The sequence below is a fragment of the Giraffa tippelskirchi genome, chromosome 3, assembly GCF_054371585.1.
Source record: "Giraffa tippelskirchi isolate mGirTip1 chromosome 3, T2T-mGirTip1v1.2.pri, whole genome shotgun sequence".
NCBI lineage: Eukaryota > Metazoa > Chordata > Mammalia > Artiodactyla > Giraffidae > Giraffa > Giraffa tippelskirchi.
In genome coordinates, this window is record NC_137277.1 from 119,418,056 (window position 1) to 119,424,055 (window position 6,000).

The window sequence follows — 6,000 nt, forward strand, 5'->3', positions numbered from 1 at the left end:
TTTGGGTTAAGTAAGACTCTCCACTTTCAAATGTATGCTGGAAGGAAGCTCATCTTCTATGTTAATGTTAAAAAAGCAAGCAAAAGCAATTCCGTATTTTGAGAAAGCTCGCAGCACCGCTGTGACCAGTTTAAAGAAGAGGAGGATGAAGGCAATGATTTGACTGGGGGTTGCCCTAGCTTGCTGGGGAAACAGACACAACCATTACTCCTTTGTCAAACATCCTGTTTGTTGTTCCCTGACCTTCTGCTCATTCCCAGGGTGGAATGCAGAACTCAGGAAAGCACTTGAACTATCTCAGTATCTAGTATCGTGTACCTTGGATGGCAAGGAAATCAAATAGGTCAGTCCTAAAGGAAACAACCCTGAATACTCATTGGAAGGACTGATGCTGAAGCTGAAGCTCCAATACTTTGGCCACCTGATGTGAAGAACTGACTCATTGGAAAAGACCCTGATGCTGGGAAAGATTGAGGGCAGGAGGAAAAGGGGGCAACAGAGGACAAGATGGTGGATGGCATCGTTGACTCAATGGACATGTGTTTGAGCAAACTTTGGGAGACAGTGAAGGATAGGGAGATCTGGCATGCTGCAGCCCATAGGATCACAAAGAGTTGGGTGTGACTTAGAGACTGAACAACAGCAACAGCCTTATAAGAGCTCTACCCTTAAAGATTAACTTTAGAGGAAACATTGAAGGGTTTACAGTGTTGAAATCTCCTGGGGCCATGCAAACATTTCAGGAACACTTTTTAAGTCTTTTTATTTTTTTTTGATCCTAGACTCTGGGTAGGGCCAAAACAACAAAGAAGGTTTTCTCTCACTTATTAGCATGTATTGAGTGTCTATAATGAACAGGGTGTAGTGTGATAGTTAGGAACTGAGATTACTAAGACTTGATCTCTAATCTTCCAAGGAAGGGAGGGGCAGAAAATCATCTATGATGTGTGTAAAGCAGGAATAAGACCCTAGGGAGAGTTGGGGCTTGAGAAAGTGAAGGATGCTTGCCAAACCCTTCAAGTTCATTTGTTCACCAATATTGTGCTGGCCAAACCAACCAGTCAGTGACATGATTTTTGATCCCATTTGCAACCTTTGACAGAGGAGCATGGGCTGAATGGTCAAGCAGCCAACTTCAATAAAATGTGGTGTGTGTTATAGTAAATGTAAACATAATAAGATGAACTGCTGGGGAAGCAGAGAAGATGCGATGGTTAGTTCTTCCTGGGGATAATGCCTGTGATCGCAGAAGAAAATGACATATGAACTTTGTTTCTGTTTTGAAACTAATATTTATTGTGGCTGACAGTGTTGACACTAGGCAAACATTGTCACACTTGATTAAAAGGAGGTTATTTGAGTGGTGGGAAGAAAGCCTGGGTAAAAGGTAGGAGTTTTCAAGGTGTGGAGAGTGACAGTCTTGGAGGCATGTTGCCAAAGTCTTTAATGTCATTTGAGGCAGCTCTTGGTCCCTCAGCAGTCTCGGGAGGTTACGTGGGGACAGAGATTGAGAAATGTAATATGTATTCAGAGAAACCATGTATCCAGTAAAAAGTTAAATTGCAATTAAAGATAAGCAGTGGTCTCTCCCATATCCAGAAAATGATATTGGGGAAATCAGGATTTCACTGAAGTTCAAGCATTTGTAGAAAAGAGTAAGGGTATAAAGAAATTTTAGCATTTTATAAATAAAAGACAAAAAAGTACAGTTATATTATCCAAAATTATAAGAATTTGTGTTCCCTATCCACTTTACTGTAAAGCTTCCTAACATTCCCAGGAGTTTTCCCTAAGTATCTCCGAGGCTTCCCAGGAGTATAAAAATGTTCATGAACCATTTCTTACTATCTCCCATGATTTTCCTACTAGGGAAGCAGAAACTGATGCTCTCCTTGAGGATGAACACCATGATGACCACTCTTTCTGGTCGTCCATTGCTACCATCAGTGGATCCAGACATCTATCATTGACAGCTCTGTATTCATTCCTTCCATGGATGCCAGTTAATTTATTCCAGAAGCAGTAGCTTCACAGGTGGTAAAGTCTCTTTCAGTTCAGAGCCCCTTACTCTGCCATGGCCCATGAAATACACTCATATTACCAAAATTAATTGAGCTAGTAGTAATTGAATTTTCAATGGTATATGTGGGGGGAACTAGTACTCTCACGTCACCCATAGCGTTGATAGACAAACATACTCATGCTTCCAAACTCCTTCTGTCTTCTATGTTAAGTTCCCTACTAGGCTTCCTGTTGCTCTTAGTTAGAATCTGCAGGTGGTGCAGTGGTAAAGAATCTGCCTTCCAGTGCAAGAGATGCGAGTTTGATCCCTGGTTGGGAAGATACCCTGGAGTAGGACATGGCAGCCCAATCCACTATTCTTGCCTGGAAAATCCCATGGACAGAGAAGCCTGGCGGGCTACAGTCCATGGGATGGCAAAGAGCTGGACACGACTGAGCACAAACACACAGAGAGTCTGCCTTGGGCCCTACCCTTATCAGCTCAGTGGCTTATTTGAATATCTTTGATTGTCAATGGAAAGGAGTCATGGACTCATGGATTCAGCCCCCCTTTTCTCGTAAGCCTTACTTGTTCTTTATTCATTTGTTTTCACAAATAGTTACAAAGAAGATGGCAAGTTGCTAACCTGGCAGCACCCAACTATGAAGTGAATGCATGTGAATCTATTGGGAAAGGGATGATAAAGCTTCATAGGTGAGTGGAGTCTGAGCCTGGAGTGTGGTCTGTGCCCTATGACACTAGAGGTAGAAAGAGAAGAGAGCAAGGGACTTGGAAAGAGCAGTCAGCAGGAAGTGGTGTGGCCTGGGAAGGAAGGGTCTGTGACCAGGATGATGAGATGTGATGGATACAGACAACAGACTGGAGAAGTATCCCTGTTGGGTGGTGATTATCCATCATAAGAGAAGTGGACAGCATTCACGAATGCATGCAGGGTCACCTGAAATAAGAGGATAAGACTGACATGAAAACTGGGAGGGCTCCTGAGTGATTTCCTTCCTGGTTTTCCCCAAGGTCAGTAATAACATGTGAACATTTTGAAACTATCTCCATAAGTATTTTTAATGATTATAATTCATAATTAGCTACATTTTAAAAGAAGTTTTAAAGAAATGGCAGTTTCCCTGTGGTTTTAAAAAAACTATGTTATTAATTAGCTATGTTTGAATATATTAGCTGTATTCTGAAGGGATGTTAGAAATTTATCCCACATCCAAGTATTTTCTTCTGTAAGTGTACATTTTGTTTGTCTTGGGTCTTTAGAATTTTAGCTTTTTGGTAGGAGTTGATTGGCAAAGAAATTAATTACATCAGATTCTGAAATAAAGGGATTGAATATGATTTCATTACTACATCCACACTTGGTAAAATAGTGGACTTTGGAACCTACCCACTTGTGTTGTGGACAGGGAGAAGGAAGGAGGAGTAGAGTATTAGCAGCAAAACGAGGTGCCCCAAAACATAATTATGAACAACTGTTAAGATCACTACCACTCACGGGAGAGTTTCTCATCAGGTCTGCAGAGCACAGCAACAGGGAATCCAATATTTTCTTACATGGTATGTCTTGGTGCAGGCAGGTGGAGAAGGGAAGAGCTGCCTCTAAGAAGGGAACTAGGGATGCAAACATCAGAACCACAGCCCCTGAGAATGGCTGCTAAGAGCAAGGCATGAGCCAGTCCTTGAAAGATACCAAAGGAGAGGTTCAGTGCATAACATAAAGTGAAAAGAATCTTGATAATTACAACTGAATGATAAGGTCAGTGCTTGAAAGAACCATGAACTCAACTCATCTGTAAATCTCTCCATCAATTTTAGAGGACTCATCATCAAGTACAGGGGAACTGGAGTGCATTCCAGACCCTAAGCCTTGGGGCATTCCACTTTACAGGGCTGCAGTCACTGCTACTTGACTGCTAGGCACCCTCAGACTGAAGACAGAGAACACATTCTTTTGTGTCTCTTCTCTCACTACATGATTGTGCAGCTGTAACGAAAAAAAAAAAGATGAATTAGTATGATAATAAGTAATATTTGAATGCAAGACTATGCTAAATGTTTAAGATACATTGCCTCATTTAATTCTTAAATCCTAAAATCATTTGAGAGCTTCCCAGGTGGCGCTAGTGGTAAAGTATCTGCCTGCAATGTAGGAGACATAGGTTTGATCCCTGGATCGGGAAGATACCCCGGAGTAGGAAATGGCAACCCACTCCAGTATTCCTGCCTGGAAAATCCCTGGACAGAGGAGCCCAGTGGGCTATAGTCCATGGAGTCGCAAAGGATTGTATACGACTGAGCACACACACACTCAAAACCATTAGGAAACTGAAATACAAGAACGAGGATTTGGATCTTTCTTGAAGGCTCTTAGCACTTGAGATTTCTATATATATAAATACCCTGTGAACCCCCTGAAAAATAGGGCAACCAGTTTCTTACTCTACCCCCCTCACAATCATGCAATTAAAAATTTGTTTGACATTTGACACTTTTAAGAGTTTCTTTGATGTTGATTTTAACTCATTAATAATTATTAAGAGGGATTTCCCTTGTATGGCTATGATTTTGGACATCTCCAGTGGGGAATGTTTGTGAGAGGGTGATACAGCATCATAAATGGCTATATAGCCATCTGCTTCTAATATTAATAGATCTTGGTTTAAATCTAGTTTTTCATCATATCAGGTTTGTGTCCTCAGGAAAGATTCATCTTCTCTAAGTCATATTTTCTTCATCTGTAAAATGGGGATACTAAGTTGATACTTTGAGTATTAAACAAGATAAGGTATATAAGAAGACATGGTTCCTGCTTTATACAGCTCTGAGTCTAGTGGAGGTGGATATACAGCAAACCAACAAAACCGAAGTAGAAATGAAAGCCACACATTTAAAATATATCAAAAAATTTCAATGGTTTGTTGAAAAAAATAATGATTTGATTTGATGTAGAAAGGTGGCAAGGGGTATAATTCTAATTGTTTTCCTATTTTGTCTCAAATACAATGGCAATTCTTTGAAGCCTTTTAAGAAAAAGCGTATCATGTAAATTTCACTTTAAATTGATCATTTTGGCTACTGTGTGGAAGATGGATGGAGGGAGGAGGACAAAAACAGGCAAAAGCAGGGAGGTCAGGTAAGTAATTTGAATGAAAAGAGAGATGTAAGTAAATCCAAGTAATATTTTGGAGGTTGGATTGATCGGATTTCATAATGGACTAGATACAGGAGTTAAGAACAGATGGTAAGATAATAAGGATATCTCTTAGATTTCTGGCTATAGCAATTGAGGTTGGAAAGTCTAGTGATGGAGTAGATTTGGTGTGGGAAGAGGGTGATCAAGAGTTCAGTTTTGGAGCTATTGAACTTTAGGAACATTTGAAATATTTAAGCATGTGTATAGAATAGGCAGTATATTATCATGTCTGAGGTCTGTACTGAACATATACATTCAGGAAGCACCAGAATTGTATATATGGTTTCAAAGCCAGGAGAAAGGATGAGAGAAGGAGCATGTAGGGAAGTAGGTGGAAAAATGAGCCTAAAGATAATCCAATATTAGAAAGTTCAGTTCAGTTCAGTTCAGTCTCTCAGTCGTGTTGGACTCTTTGCAACCCCATGGAATGCAGCACGCCAGGCCTCCCTGTCCATCAACAACTTCCGGAGTTTACTCAAGCTCATGTCCATTGAGTCGGTGATGCCATCCAACCATCTCATCTGCTGTCGTCCCCTTCTCCACTTGCCTTCAACCTTTCCCATTATCAGGGTCTTTTCAAATGAGTCGGTTCTTCTCATCAGGTGGCCAAAGTATTGGAGTTTCAGCTTCAGCATCAGTCCTTCCAATGAACACACAGGACTGATCTCCTTTAGGATGGACTGGTTGGATCTCCTTGCAGTTCAAGGGACTCTCAAGAATCTGTTCCAACACCACAGTTCAAAAGTATCAATTCTTTGGTGTTCAGCCTTCTTTATAGTCCAAC

General features: G+C 40.8%; 1 long non-coding RNA gene across 2 annotated transcripts in view; it reads left to right on the top strand.

Annotated features, from left to right (window-relative positions):
* Window positions 1-4,511, top strand: part of LOC145541763 (uncharacterized) — a 143,678-nt gene extending 139,167 nt beyond the window's left edge. Inside the window, exons 4-5 of one of the 2 annotated variants that reach the window (XR_014079263.1) lie at window positions 1,870-2,034; window positions 2,622-4,511. This is a non-coding gene — a long non-coding RNA (uncharacterized LOC145541763). The remainder of the gene's footprint in view (window positions 1-1,869; window positions 2,035-2,621) is intronic. The other variant, XR_014079264.1, reaches the window with a different exon arrangement.
* The last annotated feature ends 1,489 nt before the right edge of the window (window positions 4,512-6,000 follow it).